General features: G+C 46.3%; 1 long non-coding RNA gene across 1 annotated transcript; it reads right to left on the minus strand.

The window, feature by feature from the left end:
* Window positions 1–1,398: 1,398 nt before the first annotated feature.
* On the minus strand, window positions 1,399–4,389 carry LOC142831851 (uncharacterized). The gene is made up of 3 exons (XR_012907080.1): window positions 4,165–4,389; window positions 1,929–2,029; window positions 1,399–1,570 (listed from the first exon to the last, which is right to left on the minus strand). It is a non-coding gene; the product is annotated as an uncharacterized LOC142831851 (long non-coding RNA).
* Window positions 4,390–21,919: the final 17,530 nt, after the last annotated feature.

Raw genomic sequence — 21,919 nt, forward strand, 5'->3', positions numbered from 1 at the left:
GAGCCACCTCTGGGGGAAGCACCAATGGTTGCCTCTCCACCAGCAGCTGTGGCATGGTCCCTGCTCTCTCGATTCTCATTGCTCTCTCTGTGTCTCAGTTACTAACATGCACCCCCTCACTCCCCTGCTGGGCTGTAGACTTCTCTCCATCACCCTGTCTGATTCCTCTGTGTCCCCCTCATAGAGCTTGGAGATGAATCCTGATTGGAAAAGCGACCTGGGTCCATGGTGACAGAGAACTGTTTATCTTTATTTCTTCTAGGGCGCAGTCTAGGTTACCACCTGCCAGCTCTTGGGGTTTCCTGGTGCTCCCTGGGGGAATGCAAGCTTCTTACCCAGAGCACACCCTTGTTCTTCCTGCTCTCCCTAGCACCACCTTGACCTGCAGGCAAGGAGTGGTTCTCAGCACAATCCCTAAACAATGGTTCCTCCCAGCTCTTCCTCTCCCCGCTCAGCAAATCTATTGCGTGACCCTGATCTGTTTGTTTCTAGGAGAAGCAAGAGGCCCTGTACTGGTGACCACTGCAATGAGGTGACTGGGGACACAGTTACAAAACCCAGGTTCTCTCTTAGCTTCCTGCGTGTGATATCCTCAAAAGCAATTGCTCACCCAGAATTTTTCTCTACACAGATAGGATGGGGGCTTCCCAAACCACATCCAGCTTTATAACCCACCATTAAATGAAATCTTGTACGAAGATGAAGACCAATAAAATAAGTGAAAACCTGTTGCTACGGTTGAAGTTTAAGAGAATGTGGCCCCCGTTTTCTTTCTAGTTTCTCACCTGCCGCTGCCTCTATAGACCCTGGGAACCTCTGGAACCAAGTTGAAGGGCATTGGATGGACAGCCTCTAAGCAGCTGTCCTAACCAGAGTTACTAATCTCACAAGGTCCCAACAACAAGGAGAGGGGCTGAGGGAAGCCAAGCACCCTGGGGAGGACGGAACATCTACCTGAGGACACAGCTGTCTTTCTGGACACAGGCGATCTGCCACACCCAGACATTCTCAGGGCTGTGGGGTTGTGGAGCACGGACTCTGTTTTCTCACTTCCCAGCAATGTGGAGAAATCAAAGTTAGCATTTCTCTTTTATACTTGATGGCGCTCAGGGGGGTGAGATGCTTCCCATGCCTCCTCCAACAAAGCCTTAAATTCCAGCTGGCTTTGCACCTAGACTAATGGCACATGTATCTACGTCACTGTGCTGTCAGACAGGGACGGTAACTCTTCCTTCTTGGCACTGCAGACAGCTGACGTGGTGATGTAGCCCAGGGGGAGCGGTCAGTGACGTGAGTGAAGGAATGACCGAGAAGGTGCAGATTCTCGATGCCGCTGTCTTGGCCAGAGAAATAGGAAGCATTTGTCTTTCCAGAGACTTACCTGGCACTCTCCTGCTTAGCCCCCTATGGCAGCAGGACTTTGTTGAGACCACTGCCAAGAGCCACTCAAGCCCACCCAAGTGTCTGTTCTTTCTGGAACTTGCTCTGTCCCTTCTTCTGGGTGTAAGGAGTCCTTTAGCTTTTCTTTTCTTATCATAGATTCAAGCTTTCATTACTTCCTCTTCCTCCTCTTTAAAAAGAACACAGCCTGAGTCAGGAGAGTCTGCTCAGTGGTTAAGAGCTCATGCTGCTTTTGCAGAGGACCAGGGTTTGGCTCCCAGCGCCCACATTTGTGGCTCACAGTCATCTTTTACTCCAGTGCCAGGGGATTTAACTCCCTTTTCTGACCCCCATAGGCACCAGACACACTTGTGGTATCCACACATGCAGGTAAAACACACTCATGTACTTAAAACAAAATCTAAAAGTTAAGATAACAAGCAATGTAACATAGTCTTAGCACAATATACTGTAACATCATAAAATAATAAAACATGACATAACCTGTCTAGTCCTGGGCTCTCCTGCTTCCTCTTAGGGCTGCTTACCTGGTGGTAAGGATCTCAGATGGGTGTTTCAACTGCCCTGGGAGTTGTGTAAATTGTTTCTGTGGTGGTTCAGAATGGGGATATCTTGTTCCAGTCCTCCTCTAAGACAACAGAAAAGAGACTGGAGTTGGGAAGGGGACTAAGTCAGAAGAGGAGAAGAGAGCCGAGAGAATGATGGGGGAGTATGAGCCAAGAACAATGATCCACAGGTATGAAAATGTCATAATGAAACCCATTAACTAAAAGCAGTAACAGAAAAGACAAGCAAGGCAGCAAAGCTGCAGGAGGTGCAGACAATGCAATTCAGAGTTAACTAGAAACAACCGGGCATGGGGTTCCCTGCTTTGGATTAGTTATGCATTTTTTTTTCCACTAGCAGTATGGGAGGAGACCCGTAGGGATGGGGGAAAGCCCTGATGAGACTGAACATGTCTCAAACTGAGTTCCTGGCTTCGCTCCTGTAATCTGCTCCTCCCCACCTCAGAAACTTCACTCTTCACTGCTCCTGTGACAAACAGAAAACCACTCCTGGCCCCTTTCTGTTTCTCACAGCCCATCTCCAGTCTACTGAGAGCCCCCTGGTCCTACCTTCGAGACATATTCAGAAGTCGGTCATCCCTCCCCCTCATACCAGTTACCACGTTATACCAGTTCCTCTGCCTCAGCTCTAGGGACATCGAGGCCCAGGCTCGATAATTCTTTGTAAAGGGGAGGCAGCCGGACACTCTGAGGTGTCATCTGTCAAATCTATCTACCCACTAGGAACACACACCAGTCTCCTTTCCCTCTAAGCTGTGAGAAGCCAAACGATCCCTAGACATTGCCGGATGTTTCACAAGGGGAAAGAACTGTGTAGCTGGTAACCACCGCTCTAGGCTGAGCATCGTCAGCTTTCCTGACGGCTGCAGCGGTCAACGGTTGACCTCCCTTCAAGAGCCCTGACCTCCCCTTTACGGTCTGTTCTCAGCCAGCCACCAGCAGAGTTTACCTAATCTGGACACCACATCACTCTTCTGGTCTCCACCCCTCCCCAACACAGTCTTCATTAAAACCCTATTCTTCAGTAGATTAGAAAGCCTGACTCAGTCCGCGGCAGCCCCACCCGCCTCAATGGCCTCCTTCACTGTAGCCGCTTTGTTCTGGGTGTTGCAGCCACCACTGCCCGGTGCTGTTTCTTGAATGCCCAGCACGGTCCGGCTTCAGGGCCTTTATGCTTGCTGCTGCTGTTGCTGGGGTTCTGTCAAGGAGGCCATGGCGTAAGGTCTGTGGGATAGTTAACAAGGTGCTTGTTCCACAGTACACTCAGAAACATGAGCTAATGTTGTTTTGTGATTTTCATGTCCAATTCATGAAACGTTTTCCTGAATCACCATCAGTTGCTCAGAAATACTTGGTAAGTGATTCCTGGCAGAGGCTGTGAAAATGGCTCTAGAGGAGAGATTCTCAAGTGACTTCTGGGTAAATTATAGAGACATCGAGAGAAAAACAGAGTGTGTCCTCTCTCTCTCTCTCTCTTCTCTCTCTCTCTCTCTCTCTCTCTCTCTCTCTCTCTCTCTCTCTCTCTCTCTGTGTGTGTGTGTGTGTGTGTGCCCTCCCCCCACATACACCTTTTTCCATCTGTCTCTTTGATGGAATTATACACAGGACATCACACTTTGGTCTTGTTCCCCCGGGGATCACCCCTGCGTCAATGTAGATGCAGGAGGCGTCATTGTTGTTTCCCTTGAGACCTTGTGACTGCTTGGGATGAAGAAACCCTGAGATAAAATGGTGTACCTGAATTGACAGAGTAACTATTATCACTGGACATGACAGGACAGGACAGAAAACAAGGTCCTGCAAATGTATTAGTGTCCTAGAATGTATAGCTCCGTTGTCTCATCGTCTTTTGACAGTGTATGTGGATGTATATCTACAATCAACACATGCCAGTCCTCAAACCTGGTTTATAAAATAAGTCAACTTTTCTGCTATTAGTAAAACCTATATGGCTCTAAGTCTGCTCTCCTCTCTATCCTACAGCAACCTTCTCTTTTATCAGCTCTGTGTCTGAGGTCACAGGGAAGGGCTTAGACCAGTGTCTAGCTCTATTCCTATAAGGCTAGCACGTTCCCAGTGAATACAATATATTATTACTCCTACCATTAATATTATATCTAGTATTTCAACTTGCCCATGGAAGTCGGACTTTGTTGAACCACCTTGAGGCAAAGGATACACAGTCAAAGATGCTCACCAGAATTCCAGATCCTTCTTCCTCAGACACAGTTACTCTTACCCACTCTGGTTGAGTGGGGGTCACATGACTAGTGCTAGCCAAAGAATTGTAGACGCAACAAGAGTCACCTCCAAGCTGGAGTATTTCATTGCTGTTGCATGAGGTCCTTTGAGCTCTATTTTCACTCTGCCAAAGAGACCCCCGATAATGGCTGTGCCTTCTGTCCTCAGTCCCCAACCAAGAATAAAGATGAGAGGGAGCCCCAACCTGTAAGGAACAAGAGATAAGTCATTACTCTTTCAAACCACTAGGGTTTGAGTTTCTTTGTTACTGGGACTGGCCCTGATTCACCCTGACTGATACATATCAGCCACTTTATATCTGAGAACAAGCTATGGCCTTGCTGGTGTATCACAGAAGCAGGAAGCCATGGCTTACAGGGAATGCAAAAGGAATCTTCCCATTGGACTGAGCAAATGGCTCAGAGGAAAAGAGTTTTCCCTTCATACACACAACTATAAGTTCCTGAGTTTGGATCCCTATCATACGAAATGTCAAGTACCATAGGGACTGGAAAGATGGCTCATTGGTTAAGAGCACACCTGCTCTTGCAGAGGACCTAGCTTCAATGTCCCAGCACCTCCATGGCAGCTGACAATCATCTGTAGTTCCAGTTCCAGGGAGGTCTGGTGTCCTCTTCTTACCTTTACAGGTCGTGCATGCACATGGAACACAGACACACATGCAGGCAAAATATCTATACACCAAAAATAAAGATAAATCCATCTTTAAAAAAGTTTTTAAAGTCAAGGGTAGCCATAAACCTCTGTAAGCCCGACACTTCAGGGATGGTGGGATGGGGGGCAGGAGGATCTCTGGGGCTTGCTGGCTGTTGACCTGGCTCCAGGTTCAGTGAGAGACCCTGCCTCAAGGGCATAGAACTGAGAGTGACAGTGGCCAGACAGAGGAATACCCTCTTCTGACCACTGTGTGAGAGTGCACACTTATACACACACACACACACACACATATACAGAAAGAGAGAAAGAGAGATTGATTATTCTGGAATCGATGTATCTGAGGGTTTGGTTTGTTGTGTTTGTTTGTTTGTTTGTTCGTCTCACAAAAAAGGAAAAGGAAGAAAGCTAGACTCCTAACATGCAGCAAACATTCTTGGGTCGTCCCTCTTCTTTCCAAACAGCTAGCTAAGTGATAGTGAGGCCTGTTTCACCCTGTTTTGTGTAGGCTAAGACAGGGGCCAGAACCTGGGAGGACAAGTGTGACAGATACTCTTGGGGGTGATATGTGAGCGCATACGAAAGAGCCTGCCCATTCTGTGGTGTAACTACATGAGCAGGTGGGAAGGAAGCCAGTGCCTTTCAGTCCTTACGATGCATCTACATCCACAGGAGAGTAGGACCTGGGTATCCTGGATTCTCACCTTCCTCTCATCACCTCTCACTCCTCTGGCACAATCTCCCCACGTCATGAGCTCTGGCCTCTTAACTCTGAGAATCAAGCGTGGCTCCTGTGCTCAGAGTCCAGCCATATGCACGTATGGTCTCTCCTGTCTGTTTGACTGAATCTCAGCGATCCTCCATGACCCTCTCCCACTGACTATTTTCTTCAACCACTCTCTGCCTATGCACTGAACTCCAGCCACACTGCATTGCCTCTACAGAAGCTCTTAACTGCTCCATGTCTAGTACTCCTTCAATGTTTGCCAAGTGCCTGTCTGTCTCATTATATCCCTCTTGGAATTCTGGATTTGGTCATGGATGTCTTTTTGTTTGTCTCTTTGTTTGTTTTGTTCTGGTCTTTTGTTTTCCAAAAGCTCTTGTACTTCTACATATAGTAGGCGCTGACTGCTTACTATCTGGGTGGATAAAGAAACAGCCTCTCCACCACGGTGTCTGCAGACTTCCTTTTATAGAATTCTGTCAAATCAGCAATGCTGATTTCTCATTTCTCGGGTGGTGTTTTCAGTAGCAGAGAAGTTCTTCTGTTCTTATGCTAAACCGGAGAAGTGTGCAGCTCAGGGAAGAATGCAAACACACTGGCTGCGAATGTGCAGGAAGTCAGAAGCTGTCATTTAGTTCATCCCACCTCGCCTGGAATAGCAGGAACGGTGTGAGGGACACAGTGGCTCTCTGCCCACCACTCCTATCTTTGGTCTCTATTCTCTGGCTCCCCCAAAGCTCAGGGCCCAGTACATGAACCCTAACAAATCAGCACAGTCCCGAATCCTGTGTTCTAGGAAGGGTTCAGATGTGCACACTGGCCCCAGCCCAGGCCAATGAGTATGAGGAAGATGTTCATTTGTTGCCTTTAGAAAGAAACATTGCAGAAAATGAAATGTCATGGCTGAAGCCACAGAAAGCTCTGGCGGGTGGAAAAAAAAAAAACAAACCCTAAGCTGCATTGTTTAGCTGGTCACTCAAACTACCCTAGAAGGCTGTCTTACTACGTATTTCAGTTAGAGTATTTCATCAGAGTTCTTGCTTTGGTTATTTTCTGTTGTTTGCAGCCAATCCCAGTCAGAGTGGGGGATCACTGTTAGCTACCCACAGAATAGCTACAGAAATATTAAGGTCCTCACTGACAGCTCAGAGCAGAGCGATGGAGAGAGTGAAAGCTAAAGACAGGTGTAAAGGGCACTGTTATGCAAATATTATTGATCAGTGGCCATCCCTGGGTAATACCCTTTTCCTCAACAGGCAGGACCTGGGAGGTTCTTAAAGATGTGAAGACACTTGGGTGTTTTATCCGAGGAGCTCAAAACTTCCCATGCCAGTTATCAGAATACTTTAGACATTCAGACGCTCGCTGGGTCGAGCTGGCAACGTAGCAGATTCTGTAAATGCAAAAGGAAACGATTTACATAAAACCCCAAACCAGGCACCACACACAGGATTAAATTGTTCTGTCTTGTTTGTTTGTTGTTTTTGGTTTTTAATTCTAAAAACAAGATAGTCCCATAAGGTACAAAATTAAAGTTACTCCAGCGCCTGTGTTCCCAGCCTCTCTTATCTTCTCTCTACCTTTCTGGAGTTAGTGGATTAGCCGAGGGGTGGGTAGGCGTAGGCGTGGGCGCGCATGTAATCTTTCACACAAATGCTAATATCTTATTCATTATTTGTAGCTGTTTTTCAAAGTCGAGTCTGATAGTAGAGCTAGGAGTCTGTAACCCTGGCTCTCAGGAGGTTGAGGCAGGAGGATTGGCGCTAATTTGAGGCCAGTCTGTGCTCTGCTACAGTGTTAAACTGCCACCAGCCTACTTCCTAAAAAAGATTAAAGGCACACAATGTATCTTGAGTTTTCTGCCTGGATGTCTACGGAGCTATCTCATAGCCACTGCTCTTTCCCAGCGCTCTCCAGCCATCTTTCTGTTTCCCACGAACTGAGCCCGAGGCGCTGTCAGGCACTGAGGTTATTTCACCCCCTCGCCTTGGCAGAGGTGCTATGATCCTTCTAGGGACCTCAAGTCACAAGGTAAATTCCGAGTTACAGATTTCAAAGAGCAATCGAAACTCCTAAAAAAGTCCTCTGCAAACTTCAGATCCACAGTGACCACAGCAGCACCCACGCACCCCGCGGTCTGCACCGGCTCCCCCTGCAGTGCTACCCCAGGATCGTACTGGCCTGGCCTGGCCGCCCAGGCACGTGCGATTCCACGTGAGCCTCCCGCCCGGAGCGCAGAAGCCCAGTACGCATGCGCCTCCCGCAGCTGAAAGTAGGTCAGGCTCCTCCTCTCACGTGACCCGCTCCCCTTAGCTACCCTCAGCGCCTCCCCGCCAAGGCGCAGCAGCCTGGGTGCGCTCGGCAGCCAACGTGACGGGGCCGGGCGCGGGCGGGCGCGGGCAGGGGCGGGCCGGCCGAGGGAGGATCTGTGGGTTCTCCTTCCTTCTGAGCGCTTGGTCTGGAGTCGGGCGGGCAGAAGCCGATGCAGCACAAGGTAGATAAAAGCAGAGTTACAGTTGAGTGGGGGAGGAAACTGGGCTAAGAGCTCAGACTGAGTCCACTGTTCTCCACCTTCAAGACATTCTGCAAGCAAAGAGGGAACCTGGGTCACTGTGAAGTGAAAATAATCTCAAGAATCCTTTGCAGTCTCAGTGTGTACCTGAGGTAACTCCAACAGTCCAGTCAACAAACCTCCAAAGAAAATGCAAAGGAGGTTAATGGTTCCTGGAGTTTTGCAGGAGTATCTCAGAATCCCCATTTCTAATCTCCCACCCACCAAACCCAGAAAACAGTCAGATCCCCTTCTCTATACGAGGTCTTAGGGAAAGGGGGTGATAAGCAGAAGGGGTTGTGAACGGGGCTGGGGCTTGAACCTAGCTCCTGGACAGCTGAAGTCAAGCTTAGGATTAACTGATTGCTGCTTCCTCTCCATGATTTTGGACTTGTTGCGTGTTCAATGAATGCACTCCAGAGAGGAGATTGGCAAGCCAAATCAATGGGTTACCATGCAGTAGGTTATAACTCTCTTAACAAGAGGTGTACCCAGGAGTTACATAAGCAGGGGAAGAGGGGCGTCCAAGTGCAGGGGTGGGTACCCTGAGTTTTGAAGGCTAAGTGGGAGTGAGCTGGCAGAGACGCTAGGCAGAGGGGGTGGGAAAGTGTTCCAAACAAAAGGAGCTACTAATAGTTACATAATATTTCCCTGGGGAGTTGTTACTAGACTTGTCTATTAGTTATGCCCGTGGCTGAGATGTACATTCTTTATGTGTATGTGAGTCTAAGCTGGTCTGTGACAGAATGTCAGTGGCCATGATCTTCTTCTTCTTGCTTTTAGGTAATTCCTAGGAGTTAGATTGCTATGAAAAATACAAATATCGTGTAACTTTTTTTGTCAGGGTTGAGGATGGAGCCCGAGGCATGCACATACTAGGCATCAGTATACCACTAAGCCACCTCCTCATCCCTAAGTTTTAATATTTTATAAACACCGTCGAATCGTTTCTTAAGTAGTAACAAGATAGCAAACATTGAGTATTACTGTTAAATATTAAAAATTAGAATTAATTTTTTGTAAGATATTTATTCAACTGGCGAATTGTCAGTTATTCATTTCAAATCCACCAGAGCTAGCGAGAGTGGCACTTGACTTAGAAGAACGATGTAAATCCCAGTGCATGCATTTCTGAGTTCTGTGAGCCATCGTTAAGTCTAGTCGGAATTAAGTTCTTAAGTTCGGGAGTTGGAAAAGGTCCAGTCAGTTCATTTGCTCCATGCAGGGAATCACGACTGGGGGAGGGGGGCTGGAAAAGGGGGTAAGAGGGTGTAAGAGGAATGCACTCCTTGCCGTAAACCAAGAGTAACAGACATGACAGATGCCCCCAAGCCAGAACAAGTGACAAGGTGTCTTAGTTCTGTTGCTGTGACAATTGGCTTAAAGGGAGGACTTTTTCCTCTTGGCTTGTCATCTCAGAAGGGTCAGGGCGTGGTCACTTGGCCCGGTTGGCCTGTGGCAAGGGATGACCTCAAGGCTAGGGATGCCTGAGGGGAATACTGCTCACCTCACCCTGTTAGGGTTAGGGTTAGGACTTAAGTTTCGAAAGTAGAAGTAAGAATGAGGTTTTCAAGAGTTTTTAAAGGACGCCCACCCAATGCTGTAACTGCTTTCCTGTACTTGCTAATAGCCCCTTGGGCTGTCAACCAAGCCATTAGCATAGGACACCTGAAGACAATCCAGTGCTTTTTTAACCCCTTGCTATAAATGTTAAGGAAGCTACAGCAGACCCAAAGGCACCTAGGTAATTTGACCAAAATCATGACTGTGGTGTGCAGGAGGAGGGCTGGGTAAACATCTGGTACTTTCCAAAAGCAGGTATGCCTCCTGTGTTAATCTGCATTGGTACCTGGACAAGGAGATAATGTGACATTCGACATTTGGAGCAGGGTATGGTGGCTTACACCTCTAACTTCAAAGGAGGAGGCAGAGGCAAGCAGACCTTTTATGAGTTCAAGGCCAGCCTGGTCTATGGACTGATGTACCCGCGCAAAATAAATGCAATGCAGATATCAAAGAATATTTACCACTTTAATGATAAACTTACAGAACCAAAGTTCCAGCGTAGTACAGGTAGGGAGGAAAAGAGAGCGAGCCGCCTCTCCTAGCACCCATTTATTGACAGGCATTCGCCCGAGGCAAACCCCGCCCTCTAAAGGGGGCTGTCTTAACCCTACAGACTGAGTCCCAAGGATGGCCAGGGCTACATAGAGAGCCCTCTGTGACAGAGATGACAGTGGCAGTAAAGGAAGATCATGCCTTTGAGGGTGTGCTTCTGCCCGCATCACGCCCCATCACCGAGGAAAGCTGGAGCAGCTTCAGCCTGTCGTTCACACTACGGCTGTTTTCCTAAGACCCACTCTGGGTCTGGTTTGTCCATTCTTCATCTACTTTCAGAAGGGATGGGGAAATCTACCTCCCCTCAGCGGCAGGGCTTGGCATGGACTGAATTAGGATAGCAGGGCGGTGCTATTGCTCTTTGGTTTTCGCTACATCTTTTTTCTTTTATTGCTTTTCATTTTTTTATTGTGACGCCCTTGACCATTTATATCAAATGTTTAATGTTACAGTGCACTATCGTGGCTCAGCGTTCTAAGACAGCTCTCTAGAGATTATTACCTCGTTTGACTGAAACTTCATGCTCATCCATTTGCAGCTCCTCCTGACCCTCTTTCAACCCCAAGCGCCCTCCATCCCATGTCTGATGGCGTACAGTCTTAGATACTTCACGGATGGGGAGCCATGCGGTATTCGTCTTTCTGTGAGTGGCTTATTTCATTGAGCATAATGTCCTCAAGGTTCATCTGCATTGTCTCATATGGAAACATTTCCTTCTTGTTAAAGGTTGCAGAGTTCTTCTACTGGATGTTTATGCCTTTTTTTTCTTCTTTTATCTGCCGGCGGACCATTGAATTGTTTCCACAGTTCCCGTCTCTCCTCACACTATCAGTCTTCCCGTGAGCATTTGGAATGAACGCTGCAAGGGCTCTTAGAAAAGGCTGGCACACATTACGTGTTCAGTGACTATCAATTGCTGTTACTGCCACTGTCACCTCATCAGCAGTGGCTGGCATAGGCAGAGGCTGTCCTGGACCTTTCTTTGGTGCTCTTCTTTCTCCTTGAGTGAGGGTGAAGAAGCATGGATAGTTGGGTTTTTTTAAATGTCATCCTCTCACCCTGGGGGAAGGGTAACCAAGCCACTGACCTAATAAACAGAGGGATGGAGAAAGTCACCCCTGGAACAGACGACACTTGCAGACATTTCTGTTGGTTCCGCCAAACACATGCTATCTATTGTTTCCATCTGTAGAATACATTTATTGTTAATTGCCCACAGAAAATTCACCCTGATGCCATCCACTGCTCTACCTTTAACCAGGGCACTAAATAATAAAACTGGCTTTTTCTTTCTGAGCACAAGCATGAGAGAGTGAATAAAACCTCATCTCCACGCAGATGAATACACTGTCCAGTGTGCCTGTCTCCGGGAAGCTGGTAGAACACAGTGCCATGGAGTCACTGAAACTCACCAGATTTACTAAGTCCCTACTTCCTCAACCACAGAGGAGTAACGAGGACTGCCAAGAGACACTCTCAAACCAGCCAAACTGTCCAAGAGAGCTACCTAGAAGCAGTAGAGATCATCCAAGTTGCCTGGAAAGGGCTCAGAACAATTGAGCTACCTGCAAAGGCGCTCTCCAGCCTGTAGAGCTGACTGAAGGTAGTCCAGTGTCTCCAGGTTCCCAGCTGTTGTCACCCATGCGGAGGTGATGCAGCTGTCCTGAGTCATTTCTCTAAGTACCCCTCACCCAGACTCCTGTATGTAACCCCAATAAAATTCACTGGCTCACCAAGGTGGACATTTGTAGTACCCTTACATTGGTCTGTGATTAGTTCCCTTTCTGGAGTGAGTAGACATCTGGTCATGTCTCCTCAGGAATAGTGTCACACGATGTGACAAAGCCTTGAACATCTGTATTTGATGACACAATTGAGCCTATAACATCCAGCAAGATATTAAGGATATAATATGTGTTATTTGATGTCAGACATATTCCTACATATTAACTATCTCTTCTCAGTTTTATTTAGGCTTTGGAGACTGAGAATGGGCTTAGAAAGGTCTCATCTCAGAACAGATCCAGAATGAAAAACAAACAAACAAACAAACAAACAAACAGCTTGGGAAGTTGTGGTCAGCCTAGCACCACCACGAAATGTTTCCTGAGCGAGCAATTCATGTTGGCGTCAAATGGAAAGCAAATAGAAAAGGCGTTCTGGAGGTCGTATCTCTTTTGGTTCCTGTGATGCTACAGGACTTGCCTCAGGATGATTTCCTTTGTCCCCTCTCTCTTAACAGTTCTTGGCCAGTCTGTTGGTGTTTTATTGAGCAGCGGGACCTCAGTTCTGAGCATGTTAAACAACTGTCTGTGTGTGCTTTCCAAGTCCAGCTAAGCAGCATTCCCAAAAGAGAGAAGAATTTGGTTAGTATTTTGACAATGGTCATTGCATTAGGTAGATCGTAGTATAAGGGCAAACTGTGGAACACAGAAATCACTTCCCACTTCGGTCTCAGTTTCTCTGAAAGTAAAATGAAGCAGTTGGAATGGATGGTTTCTAGAGTTGAGCTATTCATCAGATTAGTAAATGAAGAGAAAGCATTAATAAATGCCTGAGGTATTATTCACCCAAACCTTTCCCAGCATGTGAGTGGCCTCTGACCCAAATTCATGACAGACTGTGAATGTGTGTCCCTGAGGATGAGAAGGTCCAGATCTCTCACCCTAGTGCATCTGCTGGTCTTTATTTCGTTGTATAATTCTCTGTTTTCCTGGAATGAGAGAAGGAAGAATAATTGCTTGTAATGGAAGACAAACAGCCAAGGAAAGTAATGTGTTATTGCTAACCACTGTACTGAGGGATACATCCCAGGAAAGGAAAGCTCAGTCTCGGGATCTTAACCAAAGATGGACATCAAAATCACTTGTAAGATATGCTAGATATGCTTGCCTGTGACCCCACTCTTAAAAAATTGTGACTGGGTAAACCTGGGCTGCAAGGACAGTTCTGCAAATGCGGTGCTGCCTACCGCCAGCTCAGAGCAGGAGTTTCTGTCCAGACCATCATTCCTTCACTTTTATTATGTCAATGCAACGTTCATTCACTCGGTGATTCTAAAACACCATGCCTTTGCCAGTACAGTTTACGTTAATGGAAATATATATCTGTAATTAAAAGGTACAAACAACTCAGGGCTGGGACTGTCGCTCAGCAATAGAACACTTACGTCGTGTATGTGAGGCCCTAGGATCAAATCCCAGTACTATCAACAACAGAGGGACGACACATCTTTTGTCCAAAGACACACAGTAGGACCCTTAGTTGGTTATAAGACATAAAATGAAGCAATTCAGAATTTTTTTTCTGCTGTTGCAAATGCAGTCAGCATCTCTGAAATTATGTGTGATGTTCTCCTACCGAGCTTACACATTCTACGCGACAACGAACGTTTGTCCTTCACAATAGATGGGGAGCAATATTTGAAACCAGTGCTCTTTGTTAAGTCACCAAGGTACATTCTGGAATTACAGCACTGAAATAACAAGAGGCTTGATCCCATCAACCCTCCTGGAGAGTTTACTTAAGGAAATCGTGTTTGTTTGCTGAACTGTAAATCAAACAGGTTCTAGCTCTCAATTCCTTCAGACTCACATTTCTGTTGCTATATTAAGGAATCAAAAAAAAAAAACATAACATCGAAGGAGAGAGAAGGAGAAAACACTCTTTAAAACACTGAGAAACGATTCCTTCATCTTCTCCAGAAACCCAACTATTGGAGCAGCAGAGCAAGCAGAAGTTCACCCAAACCAAATGCAATGGAGTTTGACCTCCAGCTCTCCCTGGTTACGCCTAGCCCACATTCATCGTTCCATTTCTGTTTTGATTTCCAAGCTTCATTGAGCCACCTGCAGATTGGCCATCACCTGACTCCTGGCAGCCTTGCTATGGGACTCATAGGAAGGACATTGTAGATAAAATGCCCAACACATATTAGGTATTCTCAAATGATTAAAAGTATTATCATTATTTTCTCACAAAAATCAGGCAGGTGCAAAGAAACCCTGTTTGCTTCTGCTCCTTAGTTTCACCTCAAGGAGATGAATTCAGAAGGAGTAAGACTAAATTTGGAAAGTTCTTAATTGCCTTTTTGTAAATAGAGCATCATCCCTGATGTGCGTGCTTCTCTCTAGATGGAGCACAAAATGTTAGCATGTATATGACATTTGCACAGGAATCAAACTAAAGACTCTAAAATGTCTTTGGATAACACAGAAGCTGTAAACTCGGTTTCATTTGCTATCTGCTGAAGACTCAGATTTGGTGAGTATGGTGGTGCCTGCCTGTGATCATAGAAGATGGAAGGCTGAGACCTGAGACAGGAGAATCCCACGTTTGAGGAGAGTTAAGGTTACATAGAAATGGCCAGAATGACAACAAAGTCAATGGAGATGCGTCGCTGCTTTGATTTGATTCAGTCCTTTTCTTTCTTTCTTTCTTTCTTTCTTTCTTTCTTTCTTTCTTTTTTTTTTTTTGGTTTTTTTCGAGACAGGGTTTCTCTGTAGCTTTGGAGCCTGTTCTGAAGCTCACTCTGTAGACCAGGCTGGCCTCGAACTCACAGAGATTCGCCTGCCTCTGCCTCCGGAGTGCTGGGATTAAAGGCATGTGCCACCACCACCCAGCATATTGATACATTTTTTAAAAGTTACTGCATCTTAGATTTAAGGAAGAGATTTATCAATGATCAACTGTGGACGTGAAGTTTGTGGCATTTGACTCTTAAGACGGCTTTCCAGGCAGTCTTCTTTGAGGGGAGGGGGTCTTTTCTACCATTGGATCACCTTCTAGTCAACATTTATCATGTCTATAAGGTTTTTATTTAAAAAGAATATCTAATAATTATGCAACAAATGATTGCAATCAGACTATCATGAAAGCAGAAATAAACCTCTATTTTGTTCACATGACTATGAATTTGGCAGCCGCATCTATCAGTCAATAGCTCATCACCGCAACAAAATACCCTACATAAACTCTCTCAAATTCTTCTCATGTTTTGGTTAGGATGTCAGAAGTTTCAGCCCATGGTCCTTGGCCTCATCACTGTGATGCTGAGGTAAGGCTTGATAGCATGGTCTGGGATATATGGTGTGTCAAAGCTGCTCGTCGGACAGCAAGGAAGGGGGAGGGTATGGGTAGGAACAGAATATCTCTTTCATGGTGTGCCTCCATCAACCTACTTCACTTGACCCCCAATTTGACCCTGTCTTCTATACGGCTTAACCCATGACTGTGTCTTCTTCACTTGTCCATGTACCTGTGAGCCTGTTAGAAGATTCACCCGTGGATGAGACGAGATCCATTGTCCGCTTCTCCTGTTGCTCTGATAACGTGCTCTGAAAAACAAGTTATTTAAAGGAGAACGGGTTTAGTTTAGTTCACAGTTCAATACAGTTTCCATCAATGCAGTGTAATTGAGACAGCAGGGGCTTTAAACAGCTGGTCACATCAAATCCACACTCAGAAACCAGAGCGATGGATCCTCTGCCCAGAGAATAGTCTTGTCCACAATTAAGATGGGTCTTCCCACATCAACTCAGTAATTAAGAACTCCCCCCCCCCCGGCATGCCTAGATCACATCTCCTGGGTGATTCTAGCTTTGGTCAAGCTGAAAACATTAACCACACAGACATCATGAGCCAAGTATTTCCCCAAAGCCCCATTGCTGCACTGAAGATTGAGCCTTTAGCACGGGAGTCTTTGGAAGACATTTTGTAGCCAAACCACAGCATGGTGAAAGCAGCCAAATTTATATTCTATTATTACTTTGCATTGTGCAACTTCCCTTGTAAGAATTACGGCATTTACGTTACATTTTATGACGACCATTAAAACGTTCCCATTTTATTTTAGGTTTAATAAATGTTAGTGCTCGCTGGTAACACAGATATACACTTCAGCGTCACACACTCCAACCGTGCACAGAGACCCTACGAATACAGGTCGCAGGAGTGGGGCACTTCCCAAATTCCTAGGTGGTTGAGTGATCATTTGACTGACTCTGGGCTCACACTTAAATCTCTAGAGACAGCCTCTGGTCTTTTCTACTCTTCTACTAGGTCTTTAGAAGAACAAGGTCAAAAATATATGTGACAACGTTGGTCATTATTTAACCATCTTCAAAGAGTATCATAACCTCTGCAATGTGTAGAATCCTGATGATCCCCTTTTCTTACTCTGTCATTTAATTTAATTTCTATTCTGTTATCACCTTTAAAAGAATGAACTCTCTTGTTTGTTTGTTCATGTAGCCCAGGCTGGCCTCAAACTCCTCGTGGAGCAGAGACTACATTTGTATTCTCAGTCTTTCCCCCTCCACCTTTAAGATGCTAGGGTTACAGGCATGCACCACGGTGCCTGGTAGCTCAGCTGTCTCAATGCATTCATCCATTCAGCAAATATTCAATAAAGTTGGCTTCTGCTCTGCATATGCCCAGGTGTCAAGCACCGCTCAACAGGCTGAGACTAGAGTAATGAACAGGATAGGACGTTTCCACTCCACGGATCATGCCTGTTAGTGGAAGAGACAGAAAATAATTAAGCAAACAGAAACTAAACAAGGTCACATTGGATAGAGACGCGTTCCAGGAAGAGAATCCTGGGCGATGAGGCAATGGGTCTGACTGCCACCAAGCAGTGGATCAAAAGGATGTGCCGAGGTTTCAGCAGAACCATGAGAGACTCCAAGAAGCTGTTCGCTCGCCCAGACTGTCTTTCTTCATCACACCCTGTGTCCAGCCCCTTGAAAGTCCTGCTGAGGGATTCGGAAAAGCGATTTGCAATAGCATCTTCAATCAGACCACTTCTCACCCTGTTAGCTGTCACACACGTGACCCAGCTACCGCTCTCTCACTTCCTCTTTGCTGTCATAACTGTGCCTCCCTCTCGAGCTCCCTTCCTACCCAGTATCCACAGGGACTTCTGGAAGATACGTCAAATCATGCCACTGCCTTGCGCGTAGCCTGGCAATGGCTTTCTATGACAGGGAGTTATCTTCCCATATTGCTTTCTCTTTCAGTGATGAAATCAGCCAGCTTGGGCTGGACACATTTCTCATCTACCTATGTCGTCAGCTTTGGCCATGTCACTGAAGTCTGGCTCATGAATAAATAGATCATGAAGAGAAGGACTGTGAACAGTTTCGAGGCTGTGCTTGTCCCCCTCTCTTCCCTCAGTTGTTGGCTGCGGTGAGAACCCACATGAAAGGGTACTGCTGTCTTCCATACCAAAAAAAAAAGGGTAATTCCTGAGGATGGTGAACCGGTGAGAAGTATGGTTCCCGGCACTGTGGAGGCGTCCAACCATCTATGCTCGGATTATTACACACAAGAGAAAATATTTCTATGTTCATCAGATCGCTGCCATCAGGAGTGTGAGTGGTGATTACGTGTGGCATTTCTGGATTGTGTCCTTAAAAGACCACCTTCCCTTCGCTGCCTCTGCACAAGTGTAACAGAGATAGCAGCCGCGCTGGACTCGGAAATGGAAGCACCCCCTTGAGGATGTCAGAGCCACCACAGCATCCTGGGCTGTGTCTCTCTGGATAGCTATGAGAGCAAGAAACAAACTTGTCATGTCTTGGGGATGAAGTTGGGGATATCTAGAATCTCTTGGCCACAGCCTCTTAGATTCTGTGTAAGTGATATATTTTCTGTTATAGTCCAGTGAAACTTGACGTCCTTAATTAGAAGAAGATTGTGTGTGTCTCACAGGAAGACAATACAGTGCCTGCAACAAGATTAAAAATAGATTCGTCCCCTTCTCCTCCTCCTGTTTACCCAGCGCATGATTTTAATGCCTGGGACTCTGAGATCAGTGTAGCTGAGTTTTAATAGGGTCCTAAATAATACCAGAAAAAAAGCTGCTCAATAAAAGGATAGCCTCATAGGCATGTGTGTCAGGAGGTATCGTGTTTTAATCTGACTTGTAAAAGAGTCTAGTTCTTTAGGAACGTGGGAATTATTGCCTGTATGCATTACAACTGTCACAGAGAGGTTTCTGTCCAATCTGCAGCTAATCTTCCCACTCTTCTCAGAGTGCCTACAGGAATGAGTGCCCTAGACACTCAGTGGCAGAAGCTCGGTGTGTTAGCGGAGTACAGTAGTGGCGCTTTGTTTAGATAGTTAAAGCCTGAACATGTCAAGCCCACTGCTAGCGCATCAATTAAACGGTATAGCCATCAGAGTCTTGCTTAGGATGTTCAGGGGATCCTGAGGCGAGGTTTTATTTTACCTAGTCCTTACCAGCTGTTCACACTGCAGGAGAGAAAGGAAACCAGTGGGCTTTCTGCTAAATACCAAAAACCGAGGGAGGTGTGTTGCTTGCAGGATTCCCAGAGTAGCCATTATGATCCTGGTTTTATTGGTGGGAAACGGAGGTTGGGAAGCACCGACTATCTGATTAAGAATGGTGAGCGAGGTGATTGCAAAGCTAGATGCCCTTCCGTGCCACTATCTAGCTAATGCCTCTGCTCCTCCCTGCACCCCAGCTCCAGCTCTGTCCCCTCTCTGCAGAATTGGAGCCTCTGACAATGAGAGACAGAAGAGACAGCTGCATAGAAGTCTGGAGGTTGGCATTCCTTTCCATTACCTCCGTTCATGACTTGGGGCTCTCTGGCCTTCAGTTGCCTTGTCTGAATACATGGGGTCCTAGAGCTGAGGTAGGTGGTCTTCATTCAACCTCTCTAGGGGAGGGGGATGTGGTGATGTGAGAGTACCCACTCATAGTTCCAGCTCTGGGGGAAAGGGAGGCAGACAGGGCTCTGGAGTTCGCTGTCCAGCCAGCTTAACTAAATAGCAGGTCAGTGAGAGACTGTCTCAAAGAACAAGAACGGACAGCTCCTGAGAAACAGCAGCCAAGGTTGACCTCTGGCCTCTATATACCCCACATACATGCATACCCCTTCATGCACATATATGAACACACATACATACACACACAGACACACAGACACACACACACACCAGAACATCCCCCCCTCCAAGTCATGAATCTTATGAATCTTCTCTCAGATTCTGTCCCATTCACTCGCGTACCCTAGCTGCCGGCTTGGGGCTTCTGAAACTTAATGCTCACATTTTCAGGTTAGGGGCTGAAAATTTCAGAGTCCTGTTAAAAATAACTTCATATGGACTTGCAATTAAAGAAAGCATGCTAAATGCAGAGGTAAGAAATATATGGAAAATGAAAATTAATATATAGTAACAGAAAGCAGACCCATGTGGTCTGGGAGAGGAGGAGAGAGGGAGGGAGGGACCAGAAAGGGCCATGAAAAACTTTGGGGGTGAACATTTGTGTATTTTGATTCTAGTGATGGCTTCATGGATGTATACAGATGCCAAAGCTAATCAAATTGCATGTATGGTTTGTTGAATGCCAATTAAATTTCAATAAAACTATCAAGAAAGAAAGACATACCCAAACCAAGTATTTGATAACCAGCTGAGTAAGTGTGTTTTAGACTTGGGGATAGACAAGGAAGGTGGAACCAAGGTGTGAATGGACACCGAAAGCCAGGTAAATCCTGTCATCTCAGGTGACATGAGCTATTGAGGCATTCGCCCCAGAGTGAAAGAGAGATGCTGGGAAGCTCTCCCACCATCTGGACATGGGTAAAATCAACTCAGACTCCCTGCTTCAGGCTTAGTGTAGAAGGGTGCTCTGCCGTTTATGCTGTTGAGGTGGTTTCGCTCGTGAAACTGTCAGAGGAAATGCTTCACCTCCTGGCTGACAGCCTCCTTTGGCCGACTCCAGGTTAAGTGTGTCACGTTAGTCACTTAAATCACGCACGGTAAGAGCTTGGACACTACCAGAGACAGCCAATATCGTCAACTCATGGTTCACGTGAACAAAGAGCCAGCTGTCGAAGGACATGTGGATCAGACAAGAGCTTCTAAATTCATACAAACTGTTGATAGTTCAGGGCTAGGGAGGTTGCTCGGCAGGGACAGGGCTTGCTGTGGAATCATAACGACCTGTGTTCAGGCCCCTAGCTTCCTTGTAAAAACCTAGGTATGGTGGAAGGGAGTGATTGACATCCCTCAACATCAATGCCTGGTCTCCACCCACAAGCGTGTGCGTACACACACACACACACACACACACACACACGGAATGACAGGACATGCTGTTTATAGTACATACTCCTGGGCTTTCGTTTTCCTTGTATCATGTGAGGTTCATCCCTGGTGGTAAAATGACACAAAATGACTAGGTGGAGAAAGGTTCCCTGCAGGAAGGCAAGGGCAGGAGAAAGAAATGGTATGAAGAGGTAGTCTAGAGTTTTGCTACCAAGAGCAGGTCTGAGGACAAAGTTTGCTGAGTTCCAGAAGGCAGCTTTGGGCTAGAATGCCTGACTTGGGGGTCACCTGGGGGTCATAGCTACTGGAGAGCCTCCCAGGACCGGGACTTGCCTTCAAAGAGGAAGTGGAGGATTTATAAAAAGTAAACGGTGTCTTGTCCCAGGAGAGACACCAAGGCAAGGATTTGTAGCCGATAGTTGGAGGATTAGGGACACAGGAAATGAAGACTGGACCACAGAGAAGGGTTCTTGTGGTCAATTCAGATAGCAGTCCTGAGACTGAGCTTTCCACTGGGTTAAAACCTTTGCTTTGCATGGGCCTGGGAAAGGAGGTTAAGGCCCCAGAAAAGAAAGAAATCTTATCTTACTGGTAAATGGATACTGGTAAGACACTGGAGTGATTGTGTGTATGTGTGTGTGTGTGTGTGTGTGTGTGTGTGTGTGTGTTGTAAAGAGAGGAGGAAAATCCTTCTTCACCTTTCAATACATAAAATCCTGAATGAACTGAAAAAGAACATTGCCCCTATGCCTTTGTGATTGCTGATTCAGTCACAGGTTTGATATTTTATTTCAAGTCTCAGGCTCAATGTCTTTGACTGGGAGACTGTATCTCCCCCCTCCCCAAATTCTGCTGAAGCTGGTGGCTGGGAAGGAAAACATAAAGTTCTCAGGATCCAGAGGAACGAGAGCCAGATTTTCCCTCACACTTTCAGAGGGAGCGAGTCCTTGCTGACATGTTCATTCTAGACACTTCGCTTCCAAAACTGTAAGGGAACGCTTTCTGTGGTTTTCAGACATCAAATGTGTGGTGCTGTGCTAGGCGGCTCTAGGCAACAAGACGCATCTCTAAGACCCAGGCTGAAAAGATGATGACTCGGATATCGAGACAACTCGCTTGTATTGAATGGTGGTTCGCAGCCTTCCTAACACTGACCTTTAACACAGTTCCTCATGTTGTGGTGACCCCCAACTATAGAATTATTTCATTGCTACTTCGTAACTGTAACTTTGCTACTGTTGTGCATGGTAGTGTACATATCTGATATGCGATCCCCAAAGGGGCAAGACCTACGGCTTGAGAACGGCTGTTATAGAGGACTCAGGCTTGAGTCTTGGCACCCACACCCAACTCACAACAATTTCTAGGGAATCTGACGCCCTCTTCTGAGCAGGCATGCCCATGGTGCACAGACATACAGGCACGCAAAACACTCATTCACGTAAAAATAAATGTTGAATGTATATATATATATATACACATTGATTTTTCGAGACAGGGTTTCCCTGTGTAACAGTCCTAGCTGTCCTGGAACTAGCTCTTGTAGACCAGGCTAGCCTCAAA

This window comes from Microtus pennsylvanicus, chromosome 11 (assembly GCF_037038515.1).
Source record: "Microtus pennsylvanicus isolate mMicPen1 chromosome 11, mMicPen1.hap1, whole genome shotgun sequence".
In the NCBI taxonomy this organism is placed as follows: Eukaryota; Metazoa; Chordata; class Mammalia; order Rodentia; family Cricetidae; genus Microtus; species Microtus pennsylvanicus.